Source organism: Canis aureus, chromosome 10 (assembly GCF_053574225.1).
Source record: "Canis aureus isolate CA01 chromosome 10, VMU_Caureus_v.1.0, whole genome shotgun sequence".
NCBI lineage: Eukaryota > Metazoa > Chordata > Mammalia > Carnivora > Canidae > Canis > Canis aureus.
In genome coordinates this window covers 45036756-45057991 of record NC_135620.1, presented here as the reverse complement: position 1 = coordinate 45057991, position 21236 = coordinate 45036756, and the positions used below count along the sequence as shown (strand labels likewise).

The 21236-nt window shown below is 34.4% G+C and overlaps 2 long non-coding RNA genes across 13 annotated transcripts in view; one reads left to right on the top strand and one right to left on the bottom strand.

Moving 5' to 3' along the window:
• The window catches only part of LOC144322304 (uncharacterized), a 220126-nt gene that overhangs the window by 87590 nt on the left and 111300 nt on the right, over positions 1-21236 (bottom strand). The window lies entirely within an intron of this gene.
• Positions 1955-19901, top strand: LOC144321725 (uncharacterized). Its single transcript, XR_013387270.1, has 3 exons — positions 1955-1987; positions 16417-16463; positions 19772-19901. It is a non-coding gene; the product is annotated as an uncharacterized LOC144321725 (long non-coding RNA).

Sequence of the window (21236 nt, the reverse complement as noted above, 5' to 3'; positions counted from 1 at the left end):
TGACCTACTAATTTTAAGCCCCACCTTAAAAAAGCTATTGTGACATCCTTAACCAAGCAAAACACTTACTTGTTCCATAGATCTCAACTCTCCCAAAGATAAAGGAAGAGGTCACTGGTCTGCTTTTAACCTCTGGGCCTCTGTCATACGACATATAACCTGTTCTAGGGTATGCAAGCTTTGCCTCTCATCTTCAGTAGCTTTTTAAATTTGATTCAGTAAAAGTTAATAGGGAAAGGATCATTCATATCCTACGTACTTCTTACCCATTTTAATTCCAGTATACATCATTTTCTTAGAAGCAAAATTGATAAGCAAGAATATAGTCACTCAGAGACACATATGAGCTATCATGTTGACAACAACCGTAACTGCTAGCATTTATGAAGCAAAGATTATGTGTCAGATACTTTGTAATATAACAACCATATGAAATATAAATTATCTCCATGTGTACTGATGAACAATATAAGTCCCAGAGGGACTTATAAATACTGGTAAGTAAAAGGTCACAATGAGAAACTATTCTTTTGAATAGAGTAGGATAAAGCTAGAGACACAATCCTCCTATACGCCAACTACTTCTTTGTTATTGTCTGCATACCTTTCTCTAGAATTCTGCCTTTGTATTAGTGACACTGCATCTATTATATATGGTGTAACACCTCTTCCTACTCAGAACAGCAAGAATAGAAAGAGGAAAGGATCAAGGAACGTAGGAGTGGCAGCATTTCTAACAATCAGATGGCCATAAAATCACATTTCAAATCACTAGCAATTATTTTGAGAACATAGTTTAATTTTCTGAAACAAAATTTCTTGATAATCCAAAAGTGTACCATCAGTTAGTTGTACTTCCTCGGGGCAGTTTTATTTTAGAATGAAGCCCATTTCTAGTAAAGCAATGTGTGGGAGTCTGTATTTGATAGGAATCTCAAAAAAAAAAGGGGAGGGGACAAGGAATGGATTGGTTCTAGATTAGGGCAGACTCTCTAAACTATGATTAAAGTTAATGATAACAGGGCACTGACCCAGTCCTCAGTTAAGCTCAGCAAACTTATTAGAACATTATTTGTCAGACTTCCTAAGGAGAAAGTAAAACATCTATGTGAGGGAAGCAAAACTTTGTTTTCATGAAATAACTCCATTGAAAGATAAGCAGGGGCAAGATGAAGGCTGATTTATTAATAGTCTTCTACCTGAGTGGAAAAAAAAAAAAAGATTTATCACACATTAGAGAGAAATCTGAAGAATATCCTTTATTTTGCAAGATTCCTTAATCACAGGCTACTTTTCTTTGAAATACCCTTTTTCCTTGGCATATAAAGATTTTCTGTTTTTATCTGGTTTGAGGACAAATTCTGATAGACTCTAGGATATCTTCATAGACTGCTTCTGACTGAGCAAACACAGTTTAGAGCAGGCATCAAAAGCCAAAATGAAATCACTTGGCCAAAGACTAAGTCTGTGTGGTGAGAACAACTGATTCTTGATGCGGACAATTCTGGAGGCTTAGTCCACAAAAGACAATTGGCTAAGGCAACCTTGAAGTCATGACTAAAATAATCAGGGAGAGCCAGTTATTGAACAACATTTAAGGTGAACACTGAATTTTGACAGGGATGCCTTTATGCCACATTTTATGACTAACATTTTGGCTCAGCTATTTTGTAACCACACATATGCTGATGTATCAAAAAAAAAATCATTGAACTTCCATCTTGCTTTTTTTAGTCACAAGCCTAATAATGTTCAAAATAGATTATATCAGTGTAAGGAATTTGTGGAGTTAAAAGATCTCAGAAAGTTAATAACTGAGTAAAAGTTGAGGTGACAGCTAGATGAGATTGCCAGGGATGGGCAGAGTATCTTATGCACATTATTGCATCATGGAAAAATTACAACACAGGGGATTAGACACTTAGTAATCTATAGCTAACCATATTGACTATGTCAACTAAGTCCTGATAAAACACACCAATTCAAGGTAAATGATCATTTTTGAAATGAGAGGGTATTTTTACATCTTATTGCTACTGGTTTAATGTGTGAGACTTTGACATAAGCCACATAATCTCTCCGAGCTTCAGTTTCCTCAACTGAAAAATAGAGATAATAATATCTATCTTGAAAGGGGAACTCATTCTAAGGATTAAACATGGTATTTGTTTTTTTAAAACATGGTATTTGTAAAGCATATAGTATGATGACTGACATCATCTAAGTCACCAATTAAATTACATATTTAATGAGAAATGTATAATAGCTTCAATGACATGATTATCTTGTATTACTTAAAAAAGGAATGTGAAGCTAGGACAGTATCCCTTCTAAGATTACAACTGATAGGAATCAGGAAGAGGTAACAGAAAGCAAGCTCTATATAAGGGAGATGTAAAGAATATAGTCAATCAGTTGCTATTTTACATGAATTTAGCTGTGTCTATAAATTCATATCTCAATGCCTACTCCCAGTGGAATTTTTTTTTCTCTTCAGTCCTATCACTTGGTATCTGTTTTTTTACCTCTTCTCTACTAACTATTCACTAATATAAACTCTATCTCCCCATCTGTTTTCTTGACTTGAAAAATATATAAATATATATTGGAAAGAATATAGATTCAGAGTTAACAATTTGGTGATACCATACTTTCTCAGAAAAGTTACTTTACTTTTCCTATTTTAGAACTTCATCTATTAAAGCCTATAATGCTAATATTTTCTCTCTAGATTCTAGTTCCCTGTTTTTGAACTCCATTCCAGACATTTTTCCAAGTCAAAAGCAAATTAATATTACAGCTACAACACAATTATTCTTACATGCCCAAACCACAGTATTAGGAGACTAAGAAGGGGGCAGATAATGAGAGCATTTTTAGGTGATTGAATATAGGTAGGTTTTTTTTTTTTTCAAAAAACAGTCAATTATGAAAAATTGACTCATGGCCATAAATAATATGAAGGAGTAGAACTGAGAAATAAAAAAGAAAACATAAACATCATTTTAACCCCCTACCTACTATTATTTAACTTCTTGAATGAAAGCCTCTTTGGAAAATATCAAAACACAATTTCTAAATATGTCCATTTCAGTAACATTACAATAAAATGTAGCATGCATCTTTTTATTCCAAGTTAAAATTTATCTACCATTATGTAGATTAGTCCTTTTTCAAAGAAACATTGTAGATGTTAAATTTTACTTGTTAAACTACATACTCTAAGCAATTTTTAAAAATTGTTATACAAATATAGCAATATGCAATTGGGGTTGAGACTTCGTTTCATATTAACAACCATACATCTCTCAGATTTAATTAGTGTTGTTACTTATATTACAGTCACAGATTACTAAGCCAAGCAAGTAACTGAAAAGCATACCATTTCACTTAGCTAAGCTGGAGCATTTACTTTAATATAAGCCCACCTTCTTTACTCGTGTAAAGTGCAAAAATCCATCTTTCTTGTTTTTGCTACCTGTTTCATTTCATACAGAGGTTTCATGTTTGCATCCTAATTTTCTAACCTTGAGTGCTGGGGTCTTCCATATATTTAATGAAGTCGGCTAATAAATCTCAGTTCTCCTGGAGTAAGCAATCCTACTGCAGACTCAGCTCTCTCTCCCTTGACTTTCCTGAAGCCCAAATAAGATTTGTGCTCTGACAGGGTGAGCATTTACTTTATCAGAAAGCATATTAGGGTGGGCATGTCTCAGCATAATGTGCACCAGAATCAGAGAGGATGACTAATTTGTTCTGCTATTAAGCGGATAATAAAATGATTTAGGCATGTAGATATGAAACAGCCAGCACTTTAGGAATTATATATAGCATATTTCATCCTAAATCTGACCAAGTCCAAGAACCTTTTATGTATTAAGCGACATTTACAGGAAAGGCAAGGCTTTATCCAGAACTTAGAAATGTTTACCTAAGATGAGTTAAGAAGATACTAAGAATTATTTAAAGGTGGTGTCAGTTATATCCATTTCCTAAATTTGGTTTTATACTAGCCTAGCTTTAGCCAATTTGTTCCATTGCTTCCAATTTTTTCCAGATATTAAAAAATACTACAGTGTCAGAGAACCTATATAATATAAGCAATTTAAGAATATTTATTAGAATTCTATTCTAAATAGTAACTTACTGATCACCAAGATAAATATTTATGTGATGCATGTATGTGGGTTTACATGTATGCAGAAAACACTACTTATTCCTAAAAATCTGACTTTTGCTTGTGAGACATCTACTCTGTGCTAGGATTGTAAATTGGTGCACCCTCTTCAAACAATTTGAAAATATATATAAAGAGCCTTAAAAACATAAGCAGTTTTTGAAAAGGTAATTCTGCTTTGGAGGTCCAAGTATATATCCTGAAAAATCATCGATGATCATTAGGCTAAGATGTTCATCACGGCATAATTTAAGGTTCTGAAAATATTCAAAATATTTAACAAAGGAAGAATAATTAAATCTAACATTTAGAACATTATGCTATCATAAAAATATTTTCAAATTTTTAATTGCATATAGAAAAATATGTAAACAGCTAAATGAAGTCAGATAAGTTATATATATATATATATATATATATATATATATATATACACCTGTAAGTTTTATATATATATATATATATATATATATATATATATATATATACACACACACCTGTATGTGTGTGTGTGTGTGTGTGTGTGTGTGTATCCAATGGAAGCCAAAAAAAATCAATGTTTTAAAAATGGTTACTTTGTTTACTATCTCTGGTTGAGAAATTTTCATTCTCTTCTTTCAAGATTTTAGTATTTTATAAGTTATGAAGATGTGTCTTTTGTAATAAAAAATGGCATTAAATATAACCATCATGTAAGTTAATTAGAGTGGACAATAACACTTTACTGATCACATTTCATTAAATCAAAATATTTATTAATGTTTTCAAAGACCATTCTGAAAAATGACCAGTTGTGCAGCATGGAAAAGCCATCATTCTAGAAAAATGTTTTGAAAATTTTAAGTAAGTTTGCAGACTTAACTTAAAATCTCCTTTAGATGTATGTACTTTTGCTATTTAGAGGAAGTTTTACAACAAGCTAACATTTAATGTTTCAAGGACAAAATAGATTTTTATTTTTATTTTTTGAGGTTTTTTATAAAGATTTTATTTATTTATTCATGAAAGACACAGAGAGAGGTAGAAATAGGCAGAGGGAGAAGATCAAATCTGAGTCCAGATTTGATCCCAGGACCCCAGGATCACATGCTAAATCAAAGGCAGATACTCAACCACTGAGCCACCCAGGTGTCTCGACAAAATAGACTCTTAAATTAAAAACTTCCAGTGATTTTTTTTTTTTTTTTAGTTTTCAAATAGTTGTCCATTGCTATGAATGTAATCACAGTCTTTTTGTATGAAGTATGATGGTTTAAAATCAGTCAAAAGACTCAAAAAATAAGAGAATCAAAATTCATTCACAGCCCTTGTGAATTATGATTTTGGAAAAAGGAAAATCATGACTTGTACAAATATAAAGTAAACCATGTCAAATTTTTTAACTCCTTAATAAGAGAACTAATAAGCTGTTAAGACGGGTTCAAAGGAGAATTTGACTTGCAGGGATTAACATTCTGTCTTGGACAAAAGTCATTTTGAATTTCTATGGGCAGGAGTTATGTGCAGTGTGATCAGTTTTCCACACCCCACCTTCTAACACCCAAATAATTTAAAATAGACTGGACAACAGAAAGTCCTTCAAGGAATTCAATAATGTCTTATTGTCTCCTTTGCCCATTTTCAAGTCCTCAACAATTCTTCCTGACAGCCTCAAGTAGCAATTCTCATAAATTTAGGAAGGATATTAAATTTTTGAGATAACAAAAAAATGTACTTTATACCAACATTGATCTCTCCTACAAACGTGCTTGGGGCTTCTTCTTCTATAGATGATATCCTTATTTGTCACCAAAACTATCTCCACATTACTCCCTCTAACATTCTTCCCATTTCTCTATAATCAGTGAAAGGGATTATAAGGAAAAGGAGGGGAACTGAGTGTGAAAAATTAAAGAGGAAGACAAACCATGAGAGACTCCTAACTCTGGGAAACAAAGGGTTGTGGAAGGTGAGGTGGGCAGGGCGTTGAGGTAACTGGGTGACAGGCACTGAGGAAGGCACTTGACGGGATGAGCACTGGGTGTTATACTATATGTTGGCAAATCAAACTTCAATAAAAACAAATAAATAAATAAAAATTAAAAGTTATAATAAAAAGAGTACATTGGGTCTGATTTAAATAACTGCCTAAGTTTATCTTTGTGTATGGTGAAAGAGAGTGGTCTAGTTTCATTCTTCTGCATGTGGATGTCCAATTTTCCCAGCACCATTTATTGAAGAGACTGTCTTTCTTCCAATGGATAGTCTTTCCTCCTTTATCGAATATTAGTTGCCCATAATGTTCAGGGTCCACTTCTGGATTCTCTATTCTGTTCCACTGATCTATGTGTCTGTTTTTGTGCCAGTACCACACTGTCTTGATGACCACAGCTTTGTAGTACAACCTGAAATCTGGCATTGTGATGCCCCCAGATATGGTTTTCTTTTTTAAAATTCCCCTGGCTATTCGGGGTCTTTTCTGATTCCACACAAATCTTAAAATAATTTGTTCTAACTCTCTGAAGAAAGTCCATGGTATTTTGATAGGGATTGCATTAAACGTGTATATTGCCCTGGGTAACATTGACATTTTCACAATATTAATTCTGCCAATCCATGAGCATGGAATATTTTTCCATCTCTTTGTGTCTTCCTCAATTTCTTTCAGAAGTGTTCTATAGTTTTGAGGGTATAGATCCTTTACATCTTTGGTGAGGTTGATTCCTAGGTATCTTATGCTTTTGGGTGCAATTGTAAATGGGATTGACTCCTTAATTTCTCTTTCTTCAGTCTCATTGTTAGTGTATAGAAATGCCACTGACTTCTGGGCATTGATTTTGTATCCTGCCACGCTACCGAATTGCTGTATGAGTTCTAGCAATCTTGGGGTGGAGACTTTTGGGTTTTCTATGTAGAGTATCATGTCATCGGCGAAGAGAGAGAGTTTGACTTCTTCTTTGCCAATTTGAATGCCTTTAATGTCTTTTTGTTGTCTGATTGCTGAGGCTAGGACTTCCAGTACTATGTTGAATAGCAGTGGTGAGAGTGGACATCCCTGTCTTGTTCCTGATCTTAAGGGAAAGGCTCCCAGTGCTTCCCCATTGAGAATGATATTTGCTGTAGGCTTTTCATAGATGGCTTTTAAGATGTCGAGGAATGTTCCCTCTATCCCTACACTCTGAAGAGTTTTAATCAGGAATGGATGCTGTATTTTGTCAAATGCTTTCTCAAACTCAAAATGGATAAAAGATCTAAATGTGAGACAAGATTCCATCAAAATCCTAGAGAAGAACACAGGCAACACCCTTTTTGAACTCGGCCATAGTAACTTCTTGCAAGATACATCCACGAAGGCAAAAGAAACAAAAGCAAAAATGAACTATTGGGACTTCATCAAGATAAGAAGCTTTTGCACAGCAAAGGATACAGTCAACAAAACTCAAAGACAACCTACAGAATGGGAGAAGATATTTGCAAATGACATATCAGATAAAGGGCTAGTTTCCAAGATCTATAAAGAACTTATTAAACTCAACACCAAAGAAACAAACAATCCAATCATGAAATGGGCAAAAGACATGAACAGAAATCTCACAGAGGAAGACATAGACATGGCCAACATGCATATGAGAAAATGCTCTGCATCACTTGCCATCAGGGAAATACAAATCAAAACTACAATGAGATACCACCTCACACCAGTGAGAATGGGGAAAATTAACAAGGCAGGAAACCACAAATGTTGGAGAGGATGCGGAGAAAAGGGAACCCTCTTACACTGTTGGTGGGAATGTGAACTGGTGCAGCCACTCTGGAAAACTGTGTGGAGGTTCCTCAAACAGTTAAAAATAGACCTGCCCTACGACCCAGCAATTGCACTGTTGGGGATTTACCCCAAAGATACAAATGCAATGAAACGCCGGGACACCTGCACCCCGATGTTTATAGCAGCAATGGCCACGATAGCCAAACTGTGGAAGGAGCCTCGGTGTCCAACAAAAGATGAATGGATAAAGAAGATGTGGTTTATGTATACAATGGAATATTACTCAGCTATTAGAAATGACAAATACCCACCATTTGCTTCAACGTGGATGGAACTGGAGGGTATTATGCTGAGTGAAGTAAGTCAGTCGGAGAAGGACAAACATTATATGTTCTCATTCATTTGGGGAATATAAATAATAGTGAAAGGGAAAATAAGGGAAGGGAGAAGAAATGTGTGGGAAATATCAGAAAGGGAGACAGAACGTAAAGACTGCTAACTCTGGGAAACGAACTAGAGGTGGTAGAAGGGGAGGAGGGCGGGGGGTGGGAGTGAATGGGTGACGGGCACTGGGTATTATTCTGTATGTTAGTAAATTGAACACCAATAAAAAAAAATAAATAAATAAATAAATAAATAAATAACTGCCTAAGGAATTTGCCAAAATTCCCCATAAGGATCTAGAAAAAACCATAGATTGTGTGTATGGAATTGCAGAGGACCCCAAATCACCAAAACAATCCTGAGAAGGAACAAAACTGGAGGTATCACTATCCCAAATAACAAGATATACTACAAAGCTATAGTAATCAAAACAGTATGGTACTGGCACAAAAACAGATACAGAGATCAATGGAACAGAATAGAAAGAGAAGTCAGTCCCAGAAATAAGTCCACATCTATATAGTCAATTTATGACAAAGGAAACAAGAATATAAAATGGGGAAAAGAGTATCTTTCCAATAAATGGTGTTGCTAGACCTGCACAGCTACATGAAAAAGAATGAAACTGGACCACTTTTTCAACATACACAAAAATAAGCTCAAAATGGATTAAAGGCCTAAATATGAGACCTAATACTATAAAAATCCTAGAAAAAAAAGAGGCAATAATTTCTCTGATATCAGCCACAGCAGCATTTTTTCCAGCTATATCTCCACAGGTAAGAGAAACAAAATCAAAAATAAACTATTGGCACTGTATCAAAATAAAAAGCCTTTGCACATCAAAGGAAAATCGAGAAAACAAAAACGCAGCCTACTGAAAAGGAGAACATATTTGCAAATGATGTATCCAGTAAGGGGTTAACATCCAAAATATATGAAGAACTTAAATGACTCACCAAAAAATAAACTGCATGACTAAAAAATGGGCAGAGGATCTCAGTAGATATTTGTCTAGAGAAAATATGCAAATAGTCAACAGACGCATGAAATAATGCTCACCATCACTCATCATCAGGGAAATGCACATCAAAACCACAATGAGATATCGTCTCACATCTATCAGAATGGCTAAAATCAAAAACATAAGAAAGAACAAGTGGATGTGGAAAAAAGGGAACTCTGTGCAATGTTCATGGAAATATAAATTGATATAGCCATTGTGGAAAAAAATATGGAGTTTCCTAAAAAACTTAAAAATAGAAACACCACATGATCTAATAATTCCACTATTGGGTATTTACCCAGAGAAAACTCAAACCCCTATGTTTACTGTAGCATTATTTATAATAGCCAAGACATGGAAGCAACCTGTGTCCATCAATAGGTGAATGGATAAAGAAGATTTGGCATAGATACAATGGAATATTACACAACAATAAAAAATTAGAATGTGCCATTTGAGATAACATGGAGGTACCTAGAGGATATTGTGTTAAGTGAAATAAATCAGACCAAGAAAGACAAACACAAATACTGTATCATTCCACTCATAAATGAAATCTTAAAAAATGAATAAACCAAAAGCAGAATCAGAACTATATATGCACAGAACAAGTTAATGGTTGCCAGAGGGAAGGGGTGTAGGGACTTGAGTATAATGGGTTGAGGGGCCGAGGGAACTACAGGCCTCCAGTTAGGGAATGAGTAAGTCAGAGGAATAAAAGCAGAATGATATTGCAATAGTGATGTAATGGGTCAGATGGTAACTATACTTGGCGGTGCACATAGCATAATATATAAACTCATCAAATCACTAAGTTGTACACCTGAAACTAATGTATGTGTCAACTACACTCAAGTGAAAAGAGAAAATAGGATTAAAAAGCATAATATAATAAGAATAAAAACAGCATCATTTGATTCACACACTCACACACACACACACACAAAGCAGCACAGACTGTGGTTTTGAGTGTGTCTGCTAGAGTGGCTGGCATAAAGTGCATGCCAAATAAACATTTGGGATATAAAAAAACAGAAGACTGTATGAGGATACCTTGATCCCTTAGGAGGTAGTGTAGAGGATATCATACTTCTTGGAAAGTGAGAATAAAGTTCTTAACTTTAGTTAGTGAGTAAAACACTATTTCAAAACATAATTCAACTGTTGAAAAAGGTGCCACTTAGAAAAGAGGAAGTGTACTCTGACACAAAGAAGAGTAAACCTATTTCAAGGTTGATATTGTTATAAAAAGCAATCCCTGTTACAAGTTCCCACTAAATCCAACTCTTCCCATTTTAAGTCCTGAGAAACTAGGAGCAATTTTCTCAAAAAAAAAAAAAGGAGCCACTAAAAAGAATATAATTTGGGAGACTGATGAGAAAGCTGCTTAAAAGTGTATACTCACTTAGAGGTAAGAATGTCTAGAATGACAGAAAGTGTTGGAAGAAACATCTTCCTTTTCTTCAGAAGCAGAAAGAGCTGTGGCTCTCAGTAAAGTAGATGGTGCACCATTAAGGATTCTGTGGCCAAGGTGGAACAGAGACAGGATTCATCAGTGCCACATCAAACAGTATTACTACAGCAGTGGCAATTAGTAGTACTATGAGTAGGATCAGAATACCAGGAGTGAGGGAGAGCAGTAGCAAAACCAGGGGAAAGTGGTACATTTCTTCCTCCAAACATTCTAAATAAAAATGTGAATACAAAACTGGACATATAGAAGATGCTGCTCTACAGGGAAGCAACTAGTCTGAATTTTTTTTTAATGGTCAGATCATGGTCAAATATCTCTATGATTAGAGACATCATACTATCCCTTGGCCTATTCAATTAGAATGACTGGACCTGACTATTTCTACAGCAAGAGCACAAATGCACAGTAAACTAATGCAGCTGGGCCATAGAGGCTATACAGGCAGTTGCATTGAAGCCTTAAGAGCTTATGGCTGTTTCTACTGCAAACAGAAAACTAGCCATCATTCCAGGGTCACTAAACCTACTAAGCAGTAGGAGAAGTAAATCAGACTAGAAACCTAAAAATCTGCTCATTAAAATCAAATCTTGTCAATAGAGCATGACTAAATGCATATGTTGATTGTTGAATGCTTTCAATGTCAACTCATACTCTTTTTTAAAAGATTTATTTATTTATTTATTTATTTATTTATTTATTTATTTATTTACTTATGATAGACATAGAGAAAGAGAGAGAGAGGCAGAGACACAGGAGGAGGGAGAAGCAGGCTCCATGTCGGAAGCCCGACATGGGACTCGATCCCGGGACTCCAGGATCGCACCCTGGGCCAAAGGCAGGTGCTAAACCGCTGAGCCACCCAGGGATCCCAACTCATACTCTTTTATTGAAATTCCAGTGGATATGGTTACACACTCTCCCTACATCAACTGCCTAACATTGGCTTTTTTCATCTTACATTTAAAAACATACAGTAGTAAAGAACTGTAAACCAGGATCATTTTTATTATCCACCAGATGTTGAGGCAAAAAATATCTGTCTGAAAGACTTGCTAATGTCACCAGCTTTATTCTCCCTCTAGCACACATAAGCTGCTTCTCCATAGAGTAAAAACTGCTGCTAAATACAAACACTTCTTAACATGATAGGATTTTTACAAATTCCCAATAAATTGAAAATCACAATGTTATTTCTCACTAGAAATATGCATTATTTCCCAAACATACATATACAAAGCCTATCAAATCAATCCTGGTACTTTTGATATTTTTAAATCCAATATTTAACAAATCTCTTCAAATGTCCTTTCAAAATCTGTTAAATTTATCATTAGGACCCCCAGTTTAGCAATTCTATTCTAATCATGCCACTTTCTTTAGGATCCTTCAGAAAATTCTTGGCAAAATGCCATATATTATGACTTGCCTCATGCATCTAACACTATATATTATATTCTCTCACGGTGAATCCATATTGCTTCTTTCATGCTTAAAAACAACAACTACTACTACTACCTTAACAGATCTTAGAGGAAGCATGCAGCGGCCTGTGTCGTCCTACTCTGATATACATTGTGTTTTCTCAGCACTGCTCTATAAAGAATTTACCAACATGTCTTTATTTATAGATTGCCTTATAAGAGTTCCTTATATCACTTCACTTTAATAATAATTCCAATAATTCTTCAATAACTACATATTTGGAGTTCTTAATGAACTTTGAGGAAGAAAGAATGAGAGAGAATGAGAGATGTAGATAAGAAAAAGAGAAATAAAGATTTAAGAGAAATAAAGATTTCATTTGCTCCTTTTAGGTCCATGAAATCCAAGATGTCAGTGATAATATTTTTTTCAAAACTCTTACAGATGTGCTGAGGGCATTTGTTTTGGTTACCATGAGTAATGCTTCAATGAACATTCATGTGTGAGTTTTTGTGTGGATGTACATTTTCATTTCTTTTGGATATATACCTAGGCATGGGATTGCTGTGTCGTAAGCAACTCAGTGTTTCATTTTTTGAGGCACAACTAGACTGTTTCCCAAAGGGTTTACATCATTTCACATGCCCATCAGAAATGTATGAGGGTTCCAACTTCTTCATATTCTTGCCAACACTTGTTATTACCCTTTTTACTATAACTATTTTGTGTGAAGTTGTATCTCATTGTGGTTTGGGTTTGTATTTTTCTGGTAACTAATGATATTGATCCTTTTTTTTCATGGATTTACTGGACATTTGTACATCTTCTGGGGAGAAACATCTATTCAGAATACCTGTCCATTATATAACTGGGTTATTGTTAAAAAAGAAGTGCCGTCAATACATTTTGGATACAAATGCTTTATCAGAAATATAATTTGCAAATCCTTTCTGCATTCTGTGGGTTGTGTTTTCCTTTTTTTTTTTTTTAAGATTTTATGTATTTATTCATGAGAGACACACAGAGAGAGAGGCAGAAACACAGGAAGACGGAGAAGCAAGCGCCCTATGAGGAGCCTGAAATGGGACTTGATCCCAGGAACCCAGGATCACAACCTGACCCAAAGGCAGGCACTCAACCATTAAGCCACCCAGGTGCCCCATCTTTTTACTTTCTTTACTATACCCTTTGAAGCAGAAAGATTTTTAATTTTGATATTCAGTTTACCAATTTTATTTATTTGATTGCTTATACTTTTGATGTCATCTCTAAGAAATCTTTGCCTAACCCAAGGTCATTAAGATTTATTCCTATATTTTCCTCTAAAAAATTTATAGTTTATTATTTGTATATGATTTTTAAAGTATCAGTTTTTGAAAAGACTATTCTTTTGCCCATTGAACTGTCTTGACATCCTTATCAAAAATCAATTGACTGATAGGCTCTGACAGGAAAATGGTGGAGTATGAAGTTCCAAAACTCTGTCCCTCTAATAAATCAGTGAACAAGCTGGCAAAAACTGTCAAAATCATCTTTAAGAACTCTAGAAACAGGGATCCCTGGGTGGCGCAGGGGTTTGGCGCCTGCCTTTGGCCCAGGGTGTGATCCTGGAGACCAGGGATCGAATCCCACATCGGGCTTCCGGTGCATGGAGCCTGCTTCTCCCTCTGCCTGTGTCTCTGCCTCTCTCTCTTTCTCTCTCTGTGACTATCATAAATAAATAAACATTAAAAAAAAAAAAGAACTCTAGAAACATTCCAATTTCTTAGAGATGTGCACATTCACCTCATGATGACACTGGTTTTAGTGTCTCTTTGACTATTGCCTTTAATCCTTTTCTGATTTGTCTGGTTTGCTACCTACCTCTTAGCCTCCACTGACTGCTAGTTGATTACTCTATTATTTTTGACAATACACTGGGGCATAAATTGCTCCATGGTCCTTGCTCAAAGGACCTTATTAAATTTGTGTCTTTATTGAATTTGTTTGAGGCCACTCTTAGAGGTTTGTTCTCATGGCAGGAGGGTTCTTCCTAGCCTTATTTACCCCTGGTTTTCCTCTGGTAAACTTCTAACTCAACTAAAGGTTAGCTTATTGCTCTCAAGGAGAAACTGTCTTCTTAACTCCTTACTACCAAAATCTCCATTTTCTTCAAAGAAGCCCTTAAACTTGAACTTCCTCACACTCTGTTCCAAATAATGTCAGTTCCATTGGGAAAAGCTTCATAGCTCTGTTCTTAAAGCTGTCTCCAGCCTTCTGTTAAAGTCACTACTACCATTCTTGAACTAGAGACAGGAAGAGTGGTCTGCTTCTCTTCTCTATCAGCATGGTACTGGGTGGGAGCAGTAGCCTTCTGTCCCCTCCACTTGATTCTCTAGATTGGAAACTCCTAGGCACCCAGCTAGCTTAGACAGTATTGCATGAGACTCTTAGACTGGAAACTCCTCCCTACAAATGAGCTTGGGAGTGGATGACTGGGGCCTTAGTGTTTTTGACTTGTGACCCCTGGTACAGAACTTTCACCCTAAAAGTAAAAGCTAAGCAAAAGAAGAGAGCCTCAGATCTCTCAGCAGCTTCTCTCTGGAAGAGAGCCTCTCTAGTATGGAACTGTGGAAATATAAGAAGTGTCAGAAGTCTGCCTTTCTTAGGGAGATACCATAGCCCTCAACTTAGAATTGGGAATAGAGGGAACCCTGTGTTCTTGGCTGCATCCACCAAGGTGAGTTTCCATCATGCTGAGTTAGGCAGGAGAGAATGGGAGGTGCTTAGGAGGTGGGTCCTAGCTCCAAGAGCCATAGATTCTCATTGCTCTTAATATTTGTTTAATTTCCTTGAATAAATGTCTTTTTTATTTACTATATGACTTTAGACAATTTTCAGAGACTTTAAATTGCTATTGTAATAATTTTCACCAGTATGGTTATTTTGAGGAGAGGACCCATGAAGCTCCTCAGACTGCCATTTAGGAATTTGTGTCCATACAAATGTTTTTCTCTAACTGGCTTGCAATGAGTTGGATGTTGGCTAGTCAATCGTGGCAATTATGTCAGAATGTGTAAATCAAATGTCAATATGAAGATCAGGTGTCTTTTTAGCACCATTGGAGTTCTCAGCCCCTAGCTTTAACCCAGTCATTCATTTAACAATTTTTTTCTGAAATATCATCTATGAAAGTAAATGGATTTGTATGTGGAAGTACTATGGATGAAGAGAAATGATCATTACTTTGAGAGAATTTACACCCTACTAAAGAGATAAGAATACAAAAGAATAAAAAAAAAGAAGTGGCTCCAGATTATTTTTTAAAAAGTACAGTACAAGGAGAGAAGTAGTTTAGGATTGGTTAGAATCATCTAGAAAACTTCCTGGAAATGAAAGAATTGATGGAATTTGAAAAGAGAATGGAGGAATATGGTAATTATATAGTAAGACTGACTTCAAAGGAGAATGATGTTACATTATTAACAAAAATGAAGGTCTGGGAGCAACCCAGCTGAGAAAAGATTTCATCAGGTTAGGTTATTTGACTCCAAACATGCCTGAGAGCTTTCATGCAGGACTGAGGAAATCTGGCAGTTGGGTTTACATATACTAGTGGCTGCTAATGAAAGAAAAGAATGGTGGCAAGTCAAGGAGTAAAGAAAGTAGTGCTTGTTGAAAAAATGCTGGATAAATAATCATGAAGTTTAAGCAGTTTACAAAGTCAACAGAAGCCAGAATCAGAGTTGTGGATGAGTAGAATGGAAGGTGATTGCTGAATAAGAAGGCACAATAAAAATACTGCTTAAGTTCAAAGAAATGAGAAAGATTTTAAGAATGGAAATTTAAAAAAAAAAAAAGGAAAAAGAAAAACCCTGGGTATCACTCAATATTGTTTCCTGTCCTATTATTTTAGCTGTTTTTGTAATAAAACAGTAACATAAAAGTATGATTATACATTAAAAGACTTGATTTTGTGTTTTGGGAATGGGAAAGACAATAAACAATGAATTTTAAATAATGAGGAGGCCTAAGTTTTAACCACAATTGTAAGTGAAGTAGTAAATAAGATCATTGAAATTGAATTTCTGTAAATTCAGTGGCTGCAAAATTAATTGTTGGGAAAATAGGATATCTGAGATCTTTTGTAGCTCTGTCCCTCTCTAGCCTTGACTCTGAACTCACTCATGTGGCTACCAGAGATAAAATGGGTGATGATATTGTTACAGACAGCAAGACTTAAGACTGAAAGGGAGACCCTGGACTGCTGACAAAGGTGAGTGGTTTGCACCAAATAACAGTAAAGATAGATAATGAGAAAGAAATAAAGAAGATGTTAGGATATGGTGACCAGAGAGAGAAACTAGGGAGAATCACTTAATGTGATAATGCACAAGATTCATCTTTAAAGAGAAACAAATTCAGATCTTGGTTCCATTATCCATTACTCCAATCTAACTCTGTAATTTTGTTCAGAATAGTTATTTCTCTGAGCCTAATTGGTGCTTGAAACTACCCTGTAGAGGGATTTCGTGAAACTTAATAATGTAAATACATGTTACTTACATTTCTAAGAAAGATAGTTCTACTTAAACAGGATATTTTATCATAATAATTACAAATCTTTGTAATATCTTCTTCAGAAAAAAATATTTCTTTAAGAAGATTAAGTTTATCCAATTTACCCAGTTCATTTCAGTCATTTGCCCAAATTAATATACCTAGAACTAAAAGTATCTGTTTTTAAAAATACAGATTCCAGCTCCTCACCACCCGTTATTCTAATTCAAGACATTTAGATTTCCGTTCAGGAATGTATTTATTAAGTTCTGGGGTGACTCTGATGTAACAAGCCTGAGAACCACACTTTGAGAAATATCACTTTAGTACCTTGATTTGCAAATGTAATTGCACGTTGGTTTCTTGTGGAGAACTTAAAAAAATACTGAAGCCTGGGCCCACATAATAACCTGAAGGTTCTTATTTAAATAGACTGGAGTATGGCTTAGGCACTAGAATTTCAAATCCCCTCAAGTGACTCTAGTGGGCAGTTAGAATCAGTTGAGACTGACCAATTTCTTAAGGATGCACCTGGAGCCTGTTAATTTCTTTTTCTTCAAAACCTAAAATGATAACTTTTCAATAATATTTAACAATACTTAGAATTAAACAGTCCTCAAGTTTTTAGTATGATATGGACTGTGGAAAACAGAACTCATTCTCACCCTTTAAATGAGAAACTTGCTGAGAAAAGCAGCTTTGAACAAGTCTTATTTGATATTCCTTCCTTCCTGTAATCATGTCTCTTATGGTTGCAATTTACTATCTATTTTCTCTCATCTATTCATTTTCTATAGTTTTATGCTGTATCCTTGGCTTCCTTTACTGTCCCACATGTATTATTTGGCATTAATATTCATTACTTTAATCCCAAAAGACTTCATTGAACCCCCTCCATTCTCCCATCTTCCTATTCCTTATAGTTTCTGCAAGCCTGTTGCGGCAATGGTTAACTGCTGTTTTTAGGTTATTATTTAAGAAAAATACTCTTCAGAAAAATCCTCCTTCTTCACTTCCAACTAGTCAAATGAAATTTCTAAGAGACTAACTTTGTAAAAGCAGTATGAAAAATAGCTACAGCAATAATAATAATACCCTACCATACACAAAATCAACAACTGCGTTAATCCAAAAGATTTCCTCCCAGAAAGCTGAACTCTTTGAGTAGTTCTACATTTGCAAATATGCACAATTGCATAAAACGAACTCTCAATCTCTCATTAGTACCGCCAATCAACCAAATGGTTTACTTTGGACCCATCTTGTTAACTTCCAAGTTTGCTGGCAAAGCACAGAAACTGACTAGTTAAGATGCAAGTGTCTGGGCTCTAACACAAAGGAAATGGTCCAGCCATATGGATTTTGATATTTGTGAATTTAGTCATTAGTACCATTGAACAATTAAAATAGAAATGTATATCCCCCAAGTTATGTACACATACAGAAACATACATGTACACATAAAATATCCTCTTAAATAATCATTCTTCTAACTCAAAGTTTTAAAAGAAATGGCTCCTGTTTTCCCTAAGTTTGCACCAATGTCATTTCAACCACTCTAATGTAAGTCAAATAGTTTTGAAATGGACCCACTCTTTTGGCAGATGGTTATATTTTTAAGCATACAAGGTGTACTATCAATTCAGAAATTAATCTACTTTTAAAAACTCTAAGAATACCAACTAAAATCTGAACTGATATTTTCTGTAGCTAGTTGAAGCAGTGATTTTTTAAAAGTTTTTATTTAAATTCCAGTTGCTAACATGCAGTGTAATATTAGTTTCAAGTGTACGGTATAGTGATTCAGCACTTCTATACACCACAAAGTACTCATCAGGACAAGGGCATTCCTTAACCCCCATCACCTATTTCCCCCATTCCCCCCACCCATAACCATCAGTTTGTTCTTTATAGTTGAGTCTGTTTCTTCGTTTACCTCTTTTTGTTCCCTTTGCTCATTTGTTTTGTTTCTTATATTCCACATGTGAGTGAAATCATACACTCTGTGTCTTTCTCTGACTTATTTTCCTTAGTATAATACTCTTGCTCTATCCTGGTTGTTACAAATGGCAGGATTTAATTTTTTATGGCTGAGCAATATTCCATTATATTTTTGATATTATTAGCCATTCATCTTATTTATTTACCCATTCATCAGTCAATGGACAAATGGGCTTTATTTTTAATTTTTCTTTATTACACTTTGTTTTCCAAATTATCCACAATACTATGTATTTTTAATCAGAAAAATATGTTATTCTCTAAAGAAAATAACTTTATTCTCTAAAATATAAATTATATTGGTAGGAATACTGGCAATAAAATTATTTTTATGCTTAATTACAAATATCATTTATAGAAAATATATATCACCATATATTTATATTTTATATGTATTTATATTTATAAAATATAAAATTTTAATTTAGATTTTTATTGAATCTTCTTTCTAGAAATACAAACATGTCCCTTCATTTATTTATTTTTAAAGATTTTATTTTTGGGCAGCCCACTGGCTCAGTGGTTTAGTGCTGCCTTCAGCCCAGGGCCTGATCCTGGGGACAGGATCGACTCCCACATCAGGCTCCCTGCCTGGAGCTTGCTTCTCCCTCTGCCTGTGTCACTGCCTCTCTTTCTCTCTCTCTGTCTCTCTGTCTCTCTGTCTCTCTGTTTCTCATGAATAAATAAATAAAATCTTAAAAAAAAAAGATTTTATTTTTAGGTAATCTCTACACCCAACATGAGACTTGAACTTACAACCCCAAGATCAAGAGTCACATGCTCTACTGGCTACCAGGCACCCTCAAACATGCCCCTTTATTTAAGGCTCTGAACATTTATAGAAATAATGTATTTAAATTAATTCTACAATAAATGTCATTAATATCTATATGGGCATTTCATTTATTTCAATTTAATAAACAGTGATTAATGAGAATAAGTTATGAACATGAATCTAAAGATTAAATTAGCAAAGTCAATTCTTCTAATCATTTTTATAATATTTTTATGACTTACTTACAGATGACAAATCTTCAACCAAAAGAAGAAAACTGGATTAAAACAAAAACATATTTTTTTCTAACTCTAGAATATATGATTTTATCATTTGTCTATAAGCAACCAGGATTTTTACAATATTATACCAACCATTTATGGTGAATCTACTGTTTTTATCCTGCATGGTATTTGACTTCTGACTGATTGTGGTCTATTGTGTGAAGACAGTGAAGTATGCATGTAGTTTATGATGTCAAATAACAGACCCAGATGGCTTGTTAAAATTTAATTTAATTATTAGAAAAAAAAATCATATACACATTCACTTTTATACCTATTAAGGTAATCTGATCATGTAAATTACTCTTGATTTCAGCATCCTGACAGTTTTCTGAACAATTATTCTTAATTGATTATCATATAACTGATCAGAATGCTTTAGTCAGTGAAGACACTCAACTAATAATCTACATTTGCTTTCTATTTTCTATCTACTCTCTATTGTATTACTCTTATTTTAAAAATCACTATTAATGTTTAAAAGTGTTGCTTATCTGTTCACTAATGAACACACCAATTTGCAATGGATTTATGAACTGGTCTTAAGCAATACTTTGTTATAAATAATATAAAGTTGTCTTCTCATGTATAATTTTTAACTTACTGAGTAGTTTATTGCAAATTCTCATAAGAAGGTATATAGATTTTTAACCATAGGCTCATAAAGTAAGGAAAAAGTTAAAATGAGGAAAACTTTTAGACATTAAATAAATCTTTTGAAGGATTCACATTAGACCTCCAGTATGGTGAGGAAATATCAAAAGATTTAGTGGTTCATTTTCTTATGACATACAATATACATAGTCAATAAATCATCTGGAAATTGAATCCATGTATATGTAAGACCAACATTTGCATGAATATTTTCAGCCAAGGTTCCCCAATTCATTTTCAAAATATCATAAAGGAATAAAAAATGGTCTAATGTAGGTTTAGAGCATATATTTGCTACACAGAGTAAAGAAGTAGAAATGATTATGACATATTAAAGTTGAATATAAAGAAATAATATTAACTTTTGTTACAGAATATAGAATCATGTTTACTTGAACAAATGCAATCTTAATTATGGATATGAAAATTATTAAACAGGTAAAAATTATTTGAATTATTGACTTCTTTTTAACTGTAAGGAATAAAGGAAACACAAATATGAAAATTAAGATGTTTGATCCTGCAAGATGCATTTTATTCCACTTAAGAGAAAATCCAGCCTGGATTGCCTTAAACACAAGAAGAAATTCATTGACTTATGGAACTGAAGAGTCAAAGAGCAGTCTTGCTTCAGAGGTGAATTCTGGGTTAGATATGTCAAAGTATCTCTTTCATGATTTTGTTTCATCTGTGTCACCTTCAGCCTCAAGCTTTTTTTTTTTTAAAGATTTTATTTATTTCTTCATAGAGACACAGAGAGAGAGAGAGAGAGAGA